We start from the raw sequence: 12,545 nt of genomic DNA on the forward strand, positions 1-12,545 counted from the left end.
TTTTCCTCCTTCCATCCTTCCTTCGCCCGGCTGAGGCAACGTGGCGCCTCGGTCGTCGTCGAAGGGAGAGTTTCCGGGCGGGGGAAGGAAAAGAAAGCCGAAACCGGCCGACATGAGGGAGGAAGAGGGAGGCGCTGAGGTAAAATAGGAGTTGCTGAAGTTAAAAAAGGAGGTGCTAAGGTAAAAAAAGGAGGTGCTGAGGTAAAAAAGAGGCGCTGAGGTAAATTAGGAGGAGGCCGCAGCCCTGAAGGGGAGGCCCAGGTGCCTCGCTTACAACAACCACCTCCTCCTTCTCTTCCTTCCTTCCTTTATTTATTTATTCTTTCTTTCTTTCTTTCTTTCTTGTTACTCCTCTGCCCTCCTGTTTCCTCAGCTTCTTTCAAAACGTCTGTTTCTTTGTTTATTTCTCCCTCCTCCTCCTTCCACTTTCCTCCTCAGCTTTCCTGTCAATGGCTGCAAGCTGAGTTCAACAACACTCAAAGAAAATAAAAATTAATTTTCCCTAGGCATCTCTAGTGCAACTCTATGGTCAATATCCAGCAGAAATTCACCACAGAATTTTGTTGAAGGACCTAAAAGTGTCCAGAGAAGTGTTCTCTCTAGGAATTTCTAGGTCCTCCAGTGCAACTCTATGGTCAATATCCGGCAGAAGTTCACCACTGAATTGTGTTGAAGGACCTAAAAATGACCCCCAAAATAATAATTATTGGGTACCATTCACTCATCATAACTCAGGTCTCCACTAATTCACACTAATTCACATGCAAAGGAAGACGAGGCACTGTAGGGAAATGTAGGACATGACCGAATAAAAGCTAAAAACATTCATAGAAGTATTAATGCGTGCTTTTAGCATCTCCTCCACACTGCAGAAATAATCTAGTTTGGGATCACTTTAACTGCCCTGGCTCAATGCTAGGGAATTCTGGGAAGTGTAGTTTGGTTGAGACATTGAGCCTTCACTGTCAAGAGAGAGCTCTGGGGCCACAACAAACTACAATTCCCAGGCTTCCCTAGCACTGAAACAGGGCAGTTAAAGCGGTCTTAATGGAAGAGAGAACAGAATTAATTAATTAGTTAATTGCACCTTACATAACGCTGGACTTTGAGCAAGGTTTTGCTTGAGAACGTAAAATGTGAATGCAAAACCTATATTGGATAATGCATACGTTTGATTGACGCTTGATCTGTTCTGTCCTGCTCTAGCGAAATTAATTGTTGGCAGAAGTTGTGAAGATGCAAAACTGGTTGCAAGCACCAACTGCAAAAACAGTTTAAGCCAAGTGAGTATTCTGGCTCAGTAATGGGAATGCATTTGAATTTGACATGAAAGACACACAACAAGCTGGTCTGGTGTGGAAATCTATGAAGATCAATTCAGTGCCGCTTTCAACCTGCTTTGGGCCAATCGCTTCCCATTTGTAAAGTTGCGTTTTGGATCCCTGCGTCATTCTTCTGTCGTTGGCACACTTGTTCCTCCAAGAACTTTGGTCGCTGAAGGCATTTGGCATCTGATAGGCCAATTATCTCATTAAATTCTAGCTACAGTGATTCCCAACCTTTGGACTTCCATTTGTTTTGGGCTTCAGCTCCCAGAAGCCCCAGCCACTTGGTCAGCATTCAGGAATGATGGGAGCTGAAGTCCAAATCATCTGGAGAACCAAAGGTTGGGAACCACTGCTGAGTCTAGCAATATCGCCAGAGGGTCGCATTACCTAACACCAGTCCGTTCTCTTTTGTAGCTGGGATTTGGGATCTGTTTTCCCAACGACCGGCTTTCCTCCCACCAAGCATTTGATCCCAGTGGTCCCTCCACATTCGCTGGGGTTAGGAATGAAAAGCCACCCGTGAAAGTGGAAGAAAAGTGGAAGAAACATAAATAAAAAAAAACAGTAATTTTTTTAGCTCAGAGAACACCTCTCTAGGAATCTCTAGGTCCTCCAGCGCAATTCTGTGGTCAATATCCAGTGGATGAGGACCATGGAATCGTGCTGGAGGGACCTACAAATGCCTAGAGAAGTGTTCTTTCTAGGAATCTCTAGGTCCACCAGTATGACTCTGTTTTAACTTTTGGTTGACATGGACCACAGAATTGTGTTGGAAGACCTACAAATGCCAAGAGAAGTGTCCTCTCTAGGAATATCCAGGTCCTCCAGTACACCTCTATGGTCAACATCTGCCAGCAGCTGATCATAGAGTTGTGCTGGAGGACCTACAAATGCCCAGAGAAGTGTTCTTTCTAGGAATCTCTAGGTACTTCAGTGCAACTCTATGGTCAACTTCCAGTGCAAGTTGACCATAGAGTCATACTGAAGGACCCAAAGATTCCTAGGAAGAACACATTACTCAAATCCATGAATAATCAAAGCCACAAATGTAGAAGGCTGACTGTGTTTGTTTGCTTAATGTACTACCTTTCTCCCATTTGGAGATTAGCACATTTCAAACCGGCTGCCTCCAAAACAGGGATAAATGACATTGTCTCAGTAGGAAAACGGTCCATATCCCTCTTTGATGGCGAACTAAAAGCGTGATAATATAACAATTAATAATGTACCCGTTTCTTCATTAGGTTACTCCCTTTGACAACACTGACTGCCACCTAATGATCTTGTTAATGAAAACTTACTCTATCGTTGCTCTAGCTTTGGAGTCAGCAGCCTAAATGCGGTTGCTTCTTCCAAACAGAGTAGGGCCATTTAATTCAATGGGAACTTGGTAAAACAGTACATAAGTTTGGTGATTTAGCCCTACTCTAGTCGATGTTTGCCTCCAAAGTCCACATTCACGATGAAAATGCAGCTACTGTACAAGCAAGTAGGCGATTCTCCATTTATTATAAAATGTCGTCGGTTGGAGAGAGTTAATCCCGGAGCGTGTGTGAGCGCGTTAAGAAAATCCTTTTTCCAAGTACAGTACAAGCTGCTCTTTTAGTGGCTGCGCTGTTCATTTGTTGCACCGTATCATTACAAAAACTTTTAATAGATCTTCTTGTTCATATATTCCTACTTTTATTGAATAGATTTTACAGCCGTGCCAATTCTGATTCTTGACTCATCCTCCCTTTTATGCGATAGAGAGCCACCTACTTTGGAACTGAGCCTTAGCTGCCACACATAAGAACGATTTAGAAAATGGATTGAACACTGGTCTGAAACGCATTGCAGAAATAATCCAGTTTGAGATTGCTTTAACTGCCTGGCTCAGTGTTAGCAAATCCTGGGAACTGTAGTTTTGTGAGCCATTCTCTGTCGGAGAGCTCTGGTACCACAACAAACTACAATTCCCAGGATTCCCTAGTACTGACCCAGGGCAGTTAAAGCGGTGTCAAGATGGGTCATTTCTGCAGTGTGTTTTGGACCTGTTATGTTTCCTTTAGTATGTTATTTCCCTTTAGATCACGTCAAGGGACATTGTGCATGTTGCGTGTGTGATGCCCACAGATGTGCATGCCTTACTCTCTGGGGAAATTTATATGTTAATTGTAGTAAACTAGCACTGTATAATTAACTGCAGAACAAATCTGAGAGAAACCCGGGGAGAACAACAACAAGAGGATGCAAGGTTATGAAGAGCCAGATCTTACTTACTTACTACAATGCCCAATATACAATACGATGCTTTTGTGATGATTCTTTGTGTTGTAACAGACAGACAACAGTGGTCCAAAACACACTGCAGAAAGAATCCAGTTTGAGACCGCTTTAACTGCCCTGGCTCAATGCTAGGGATCCTGGGAACTGTAGTTTTGTGAGACATTGAGCCTACTCTATCAGACAGCTCTGGGGCCACGTTAAACTACAATTCCCAGAATTCCCTAGCACTGAGTCAGGGCAGTTAAAGGGGTCTCAAACTGGATTCTTTCTGCAGTGTGTTTTGGACCCTAGAGAGCCAGATCCAAAGTGAATCTGTAAACCCTGTAAATGCAGCTCCATTTGTATTTGTTTTATCTATTTCCAGGTGTTACAATATCCTGCCTTTCTCCCGCAGCGGCTGCATGGCTGGCCCTCTCTTTGAAAGCCTTCACGTTCTTCTCCACGCCCTTCACTGAGTAATCCAGGTGTGTCAGGAGGACTATTTTAAGAAAGGTTCAATTTGTATGTATCCAACGTTTGAACAAAGAAATGTGTACACTCTCCCCAAACAAGCAGAAGCAGTCTGTTGCGATTTCTCTGGCTAGACGCAAGGAAGCAAAACGAGTCTTTCTGCGATAAAGCCTTAGAAGAGAAGGGGAAATTCATTAATCAGATGGCTCTAATTGTCTGTTTGTGCAATTGCTTGGAGGGACAAGATTTACACTGAAATGGAAGTGCAACGGGGTTGCAGTCTTCAGGCATTTCAATATGCTGTCAATGGGGGCTGTACTTACTGGCCTCCATCCTATTCTTAGTCCCAACTAGATTTATATTTATATTACATTACATTATATTAATTTGTGTCCAGCCTTTCTGCCATAATTGGGACTCAAAGTGGCTAAATCTATTGAATCAATGGGATTTATCTGTCCACTGACTCACCATTCAACCATTGATTCAATGGCTCTATTACAGTATCTAATACAGATCTATTACCAGTAGGGCTTAGTCCTCGTATACAGTCTGCCCTCCAGCGCCACGGATTCTTTTCCACTGATTCAACTATTCACAGCAAAAATATCCAAAAATATATACATTCCAAAAAGAAAACCTTGATTTTCCATTTTATGTAACAACTTCAGGGATGTAGCCGGGGGGGGGGATCTGGGGGTCCGGACCCCCCCCCCTTCCATTAGAAAAATGAATGGTTGTGCTGCTGCACCGCCGCACTCAAGCCCCATTATAATGGTGGCACTAGTCGGGGACCCCCCCCCCTTCCTAAAATCCTAGCTACGTCCCTGGCAACTTCATTGTATTATGCCACTGTAATAATGGACTTGAGCATCCACAGATTTGGTATCCCGCAGAGGGTCCTGAACGAACTCCAGCAGATCATTGCCAAACATCCACTGAGTAAGAAAATAATGTCCATTCTGCTAATTTCGAACATTGAACTATGACACTGGAGACCAGAGTTCGAATCCCCACTCGGCCATGGAAAACTATTTGGGTAAAAATAATTAGGGGGAGAGATAACTAGCAATAACAAAGATTTCAGCTAAGACTCAATGCTCATTTCATAGAATCGTAGAGTTGGAAGAGACCACAAGGGCCATCCGGTCCATTAATCTAAAGCCAATGCTAATGAAATTCCAACAGCGGAAAAGCTCTGAAACATGAAATATATCCTTCATTTAGATCATCTTTCAGTTTGTGTTTCGTAGAAGGAAAAAACTTACCCCTTTTTTCCTCTCTCTCTTTTTTTGTATTGAATAAATGAATATAATTGAAATGGTGCGCCGTTCCCAAGCAGCATTGTTCCCAAGACTAAAACTTTCCATGTCTTTTATTGTAGGCCCTTCACAACTGACACGGCAAGTCATAAATTCCTCTTTTCTCCTAGAGGTACCTTTCAAAACCGCAAAACAATTACCTTTGCTTCTTCCCCAGGGCTTTCACCAATGTTAAGAGTAAACACATTCTGCAGAGCAGCCTTTGAAGAATGTTTTAACTACAGTATATGCTTTCTACAGATGTTGGGTAGCAAAGGATTATGTCTTCTCCCAGTTAAACACAGGAAACCAGAGTGCTGTGGGCACCAAAGAGCAGCTATAGACAAGAATACTACAGAGGATTCACGACACCTTACTTTACATATCACATTGCAATTGTATTTTGCACCTTTTCCTTACTTTCATGTTCCTTGCAGCAAGGGAATGCATCCAAAATTTGAATGCTAATATCATATTGGATATTATGATTATGATAATATGACGTTAGCATACATTTTCTGTAACTGTTGCTATTGTCGTTCCAGGTTCACAGTCAGCCGGATGCTATTGATTGGAGTTTTGGATCATTAGTGACTCAGATCCTATCCAAGAATCTAGGGATCAGTGAGATATGATCAGATAATATATTAATGTTGTTGTAGTTATCATTATGATTGTGTCCACTTTCTCTTTCCTGTCCCTTCCCTCTTCTTCTTCCCATCACCACCATCCCTCCTCCATTTCCTTTTCTTCTTCTTCTTCTTGTCCCTACATTCTCCCTCTTACAAATAGTGGAGAAGGCAAGCTAAATATACAGTATAAAATACGACTTCAGAAACAAAAGAAAAGCGAACAAAACAATCACACAACAACCATTCGGCTGAGGTGTGCCTTCAAGTCATTTCCGACTTAGGGCAACCGTAAGGCAAACCTATCACAGGGTTCTCTTGGCAGGTATCGCCAGAGAGGGGTTGCCATTGCCATCCTCTGAGGCTGAGAAAGTGTGACTTGCCCAAGGACACCCTATAATGGCCCAAAAAACCCACAAAAGACTATGGACACCCAATGGGTTTGCATGGCTGTGCTGGGAATCGAACCCAGGTCTCCAGAGCCATAGTCCAGTTATAAAATCCCTATACAATGATGCCTCTAAGTATAGCCAGAGGAAGAAATTTAAGGCAAAAAATGGGCTGCTCTTCTTGGTTTATTAAACTTGGATAGCTTTGCATTCTTCCTCCGCTATAATTGAGCTGCATGAGAAAATCAGATTGGATTTGTGTCTGTTTCTGATCAGAAAAGCCGAGGGCGACCTCTGCTGGGCTAGACTTTTTCATCCCAGCATAGTTTCCCATGTTTTAAAATGCAAAATGGTGTAGTGGCACACCTTGAATACTAAGTCAGGGTTTTCCCTGGCTTTGCGTCATTGATATGTGAAAGCTGGGCAATGAAGAAAGTGGGTAGAAAGACCCTCAGCCCATTTGAAATGGGCTGGAGGAGAGTTTTGCAAGTGGGCTGCACCGTCTCCAAAAGTACAACTGCATTGTACAAACAGAACTCTGAATGACAAAATGGGTTTTATGCCATGAAGTTGAACACTACACCATGAATAAAAAGGTGCAATTGCGTACATAAGGGAAATTGTGTGTATACACACAAACCCACAAAAATATTATGGATGCCGGCCATGAAAGCCTTCGACTTCACAAATGTAAGTGAATTCAGCCTGGGTTTCATTCCAGACTTTAATAGTGCTGAACCTTGTCTCCTAAATGGGTGTGATTCGGGGGGGGGGGGGGGTTCCCCCCCCCCCCCCCTTGACTGAAACAGAGTTGTTCTTTCAGCCTGTTTCACTCTGTTCCTTTTCCTCTTGAGCAAAATCCTAATCCTACAGTCAGGATCAGAGTGATAACTTCCATGGCAACAAATGGGTTGCGGATGGCATGGAGATTCCTGGACTTTTGGCAAATGTTGATTGGTATAGAAACCGACAGAACTCCAGGTTCCCTTTGGCAAGAGGGCTGCTAGAGATAAGGATGATGGCTGCACACAAGGCCCTTTCTGCCAAACAGATAGAAAACTTGGTATCAGGAACTACTAGGGGCCAGATTTATAGAATGATCATGTCACTCATCAGACTCATTGGGAAAGGAAGGCAGGAGAAGGGAGATGTTCTCTGAAGCTGGCATGCATCAGGGTCTTTCCACAAGGCTCTGCATGCAGAAGAGAGAGAGTCAAGTGCAATTCATGGGACCCGTTGGTGTCTTACACCAGGTGTAAGTCCCCCTGCGGAAGTGGCTGGAGGGTTTGCATCTGAAGCGAAATGTCTGCATTAAGTCCAAGGTTGTGGAAGTGGAGTTGTACATGCAGAGACATTGTGCGTGGTTTGTATGGCACCTGATGCACAGGTACATTGTCCATGGTTACACAGAGGGAGAGGAAGAAAAAGACAGGAAGTGAAGGAGGACAGGAAGAGAAGAAGCGGAGGAGAAGGAGGACAGGAAGAGAAGAAGCGGAAGAGAAGAGGAAGAGAAGAAGTGGAGGGAGAAGAGGAAAAGAGGAAGGAGAAGATGAAGGAGAAGGAGAAATGGAAAGAGAAGAAAAGGAGGAGGACATAAAGAGGAAGGAGAAGAGAAAGGGGAGGAAAGAGAAGAGGAAGAAGAGGAGGGGAAGAAGTGGAGGGAGAGGAAGGGAGAAAACAGGAGAGGAATAGGTAAAACATCAGGAGGAGGAAGAAAGGAAAGAGGAGGAGAGAAAGAGGAAGGAGCAGCAGCACCAAGGAGGAATAGGGAAAAGGGGAGGAAGCATGAGAAGGAGAAGAAGACCAGGAAGGAAGGATAAGGAAAAATGCAAAGAGGAGAAGAGGAGGAAATAATTTTAAATGATTGTTGACCAACCTCATGGCAATCCTTTCCCTCCTCCCTCTGTCTATATTGCTGTTACGCATCCCACTGAGGGCAGAGATGTTCATGCTTGTTGTGGACAGCCTTGCAATGTGGAAATGCTTCTCTCAGATGGGCCAGAGGCCTTTGGGACTCTGTCAGGCCCTCAAGATTCTTGGCAAGCACTCCTGCTACCTTTTGGTTCTCTTGCTGAGTTTGGAAACACATTTGCACACAAGGAAGGAGGGAAGGAGACCCACAGAAAGGGACCATAACCTTATTATGACCATGGGCTGGAGGTAGGTCAGACTGGGGTGTCTGTTGCCCAAAGGGTTTCGCCCCTCAAGCTGACCTCCGGAAGCGTAGATGAATCCCAAGGGTCCCAAGTTGAGTAAATGGAGGAAGGGCAAGGGAGAAAAATGATGAATGGAAAATATGACCAAAGCACTGCTGCACTCAGAGCCCTGGGCTGCAATAGCTCAAAAATAGCTGCCCTGGGATTAAAAAGAATGTTTCGCTTTCGCCTAATTCAAGATGAGAATTGGGCTATTTTTATTTTTATTTTTGGCAAAATAAGGACAAACAGGCAGAAAGAAGAGTTAAACAAGCCATTGGTTTAAATCCAGTTGTGAGTCCCAGTTAGAATAGACCAAAGGGTAACTCCGTAAGTCAACACTTAATAATGTCAAGTTCCATTGACTGAATGTGTCTACTCTAGATAGGGCTAAAATGCCCATTCTAGACATGTTTTTGATGGTAGAACCCCTGAAGAGGTCTGTTTATTGGTTTCAAGGATTTGTGTCCTGCCTTTCTACCCCAATGGGATTCCTGAGGTTCCTCAAATAGGTTCAGCCCATTGCTTTTGATTAGAGCCCGCTTGCCATTAGGTGTCACTGTCGGACAGTTGCAGCCATAAAAAGGCCGGAGGGTTGTAGAGTCATGCCAAAAAGGAGCAGAAACTGCAGCTCTGTTAGAGGACAACAGCTGGGGGGAAATGACTTGTTGTCACTACCATTCCCCAGTTTTCTCAGACAGTGTGCCAGTGCCGGATGAGCAAATCTGGGAGCAGTCATCCCCCAAAATTAACTTCTCCATTCTCTATAGTGGAGCCACGTTGAAAGCTTGCAACATGTATTTTGTGCATTTTGGTTGTATAACTCTTTTGTGATAGATGATAGATAGATAGATAGATAGATAGATAGATAGATAGATAGATAGCAGCATGTATTTTGTGCATTTTGGTTGGTCCCATAAAGGTATAACTGTTTTGAGATAGATACATAGATAGATAGATAGGTAGATAGATAGATAGGTAGATAGATAGGGATGCTTTGGCTAGAAATCCTTTACTAAGCAGGGGGTTGGTTGGACTTGTGATTCATAAGGCCCCTTCCAACTCTTCTTCTTCCATGACTTTTCTCACCATGATCGCCTTGACGGAGTGCCTCTTGCTCACTTGGTCCATCATGGCAGCCTCACATAGGTCTGAACCCCACATTCTCTGAAGATGCCAAAGCCACAGATGTAAGTGAAACGTCAGGAATAAACTCTTCTAGAACATGGCCACATAACCCGAAAAACCCACAAAACACTATGGATGCCGGCCATGAAAGCCATCAAAGCCTGCATCTCCTTGCTACTACTTCTTGTGTGCCTTCAAGTCATTTCGGATTTATAGTGACCCTAAGGTGAACCTATCATGGGGTTTTCTTGGCTAGGTTTGCCCTTGCCTTCCCCTGAGGCTGAGAGACTCATGCCTAAGCCCACCCAGTGGAATTCCATGTCTGAGCTGGGATTCGAACCCTGCTCTCCATAGTCATAGTCCAATGCTCTCACTACATTGGATCTAAAGTGTTGAGTCTTGTCAAATTAAAGGCGCATTTTGCTACTGCAGAATTGTCATTCTTGACCCTAAATGGCAGCCTTGTCCTAAAAGCAAAGCCCCGCAGGACGTGCCTCGCACAACATCAACCGACCGGTTTGTGTTTGTACAAAAATACTCTCCAGAAGAAAGGAAGGAGGGGGAGAAAATACCAACCAAGAGCAGCCTACAGACAAGCGTGGGAAAACCATATCAAGGGAAGGCCACACTCTCATCCGCTGTTTCAAATTAGAGAGCCTCCCCTTGTCCTTCTGATGGGACTACATTTGTTTTCTGGGAAGTCCTCCTACTAATTTTGTGCACACTTCCTTTCTCTTTTCTTTATCCCCCCCCCTTTGCTTGATTTATTCTTATTTTGGGATCCCTTCTGCAACTGCAGCGGATCAGGATGAAATCCAGAAGGTATAGCTTTGGGAAAGGGACAAAGCTACGCTGCCCCTCCAAATGAATTCTGCCACCCCAAATGACATTTCCCTTCTTCCAAAGTGGACTACCTTCCCTTTAAAAAAACAAAACACAGTTAAACAAACTCTTATTATAAAGCATTTTTCCATTTTAGAGAAATGCCTCCAAGAGCCATTTTTCCCTGGGAAATGTCTCATGAAATCTCACTTGATTCTCTTGCCGCAGAGTGAGCCAAAGCGACCTTCGCTTTGTCCGGATCGGATGGCTGGAAAATGACACAGGCCTTGGGCTGGGAAGATGATGGATGGCTGCTCTGTGGATAGTCTTCTTTTATTTGACCTAAAAATTGTTCTGCAGAGAATCTTAGCAATCTTAGGATCTGTAACAGGCCATTTTGCAGAGCATGCCTTTCATGGCTGAGTAGAGAGGACAGATTGTGTGTTTTGCAGCTAGACAGAAAATACACTAGACTTCGAAGGAGAGAAGTCAGGGAGTGGATAAGGAACAACATTTTAAAACATTCCCAAGCTAGTTTATTTCAACATGAGCCTTCATGGATATTAATCCACTTCTTCAGAAACTAGTTAGTTTATTTCAGCATGAGCTTTCATAGATATTAATCCACTTCTTCGGAGACTGTTTGGTTTGTTTCAGCATGAGCTTTCATGGATATTAACCAACTTCTTCAGTAACTAACTGGCTTATTTCAGCATGAATTTTTGTGGATGTTAATCCACTTGTTCAAAGCATCTGAAGAAGTGGATTAATACAGTATTCATGAAAGTTCATGCTGAAATAAGCCAGCAAGTTTCAAAGGTGACACTGGATCCTTTCTCCTCACCTTTTTATGACATACAAACACAACTATCCCTGTGGGAAAATGTCCTCCTATGTACTTTTAGTTTCACACAGCCCATCAAGAACAGTATATTACTTCCATTTTATTTGGCTGGTAATCTAGATCAGCGGAATACCTTTATTAGGCTAAAGATAACCTTTCTAAAAGTAGAAACTGGCATGTAATGGATGTTTCTTTGTGGGGGCTGCATTAAAATATGCTATGAATGGAAACCAGGTTTCCATAAATAAATCATCCCTCTTATCAAATTGTGACATGGGATTAATTTTTCCATTCCGGCTGCTTTCCAAATTTGTGATGGGCAGGAACGAGAAAGAGAGAGAAAAGAAGGGGAGGAAGCAGACATTTTTGCAGAGAAAAGGGGGAGCAGACGGCTGGTTTGCTTGTCTTTAATAGCAAGTTTAATTCCAGCAGATACAAGCTTCACCCCAAAAACCCGGTGTGTCCGGGGTCTGCCTTGTGACCCTCCAGAACTGTCTGCGCAGAATGCCAGAAGATCACATTTTTTAAAAGCCCAAAGAAAAATGGATATTTTATTGTTGACCCACCAGTTCAGTCTCCAGTTTTCATGGCTATCTCCAAGTGAGAGACAAAGGTGCAAATTGGAGTGTTGGACATGACTCTGGAAACCAGGATTCGAATCATGGCTTGGCCATGAAACCCACTGGGTGAGCTTGGGCAAGTCGCATGCTCCGAGCTTCTGGGCAAGGCAATGGTAAACCTCCTCTGAAGAAATCTTGCCAAGAAAACCTTATGATAGGTTTGCCTTAGGTTCAGCATAAGTCAGAAACAACTTGAAGGCACACAACAACAACAACAACAAAATGCATTTTAAAGCTCTCATTGCCTTGTTAGTGAATTGCAAGGATGTGCACTGGGCACTTTTGATGCACATCAGGTTTTCCAGTTGTGCTCTTGCACATCCTAACCAGTGTCCCTAATGCACATCGGTGCCCATTCCCCATCACACCTTGATACACCTTGCTGTGCACCATTGTGCAATGACACTTGTACATTGTCACAGCAGCCCCTCGGTAAATGGGAACTGTGCAAAACTACCCTATTCAGTTTTGCACATACAGTACATGGGCCATTTGTGAAGACGGACAACGCAAGCTGGCCAATCATCAATAGCATCATTATCATTGACTGATTTTTCTGGGTGAGCTGCCT

General features: G+C 43.6%; 1 long non-coding RNA gene across 1 annotated transcript; it reads left to right on the forward strand.

The window, feature by feature from the left end:
* On the forward strand, nucleotides 1-4,139 carry LOC121936492. Its single transcript, XR_006104975.1, has 3 exons — nucleotides 1-139; nucleotides 1,207-1,283; nucleotides 3,961-4,139. It is a non-coding gene; the product is annotated as an uncharacterized LOC121936492 (long non-coding RNA).
* Nucleotides 4,140-12,545: the final 8,406 nt, after the last annotated feature.

This window comes from Sceloporus undulatus, chromosome 7 (assembly GCF_019175285.1).
Source record: "Sceloporus undulatus isolate JIND9_A2432 ecotype Alabama chromosome 7, SceUnd_v1.1, whole genome shotgun sequence".
In the NCBI taxonomy this organism is placed as follows: Eukaryota; Metazoa; Chordata; class Lepidosauria; order Squamata; family Phrynosomatidae; genus Sceloporus; species Sceloporus undulatus.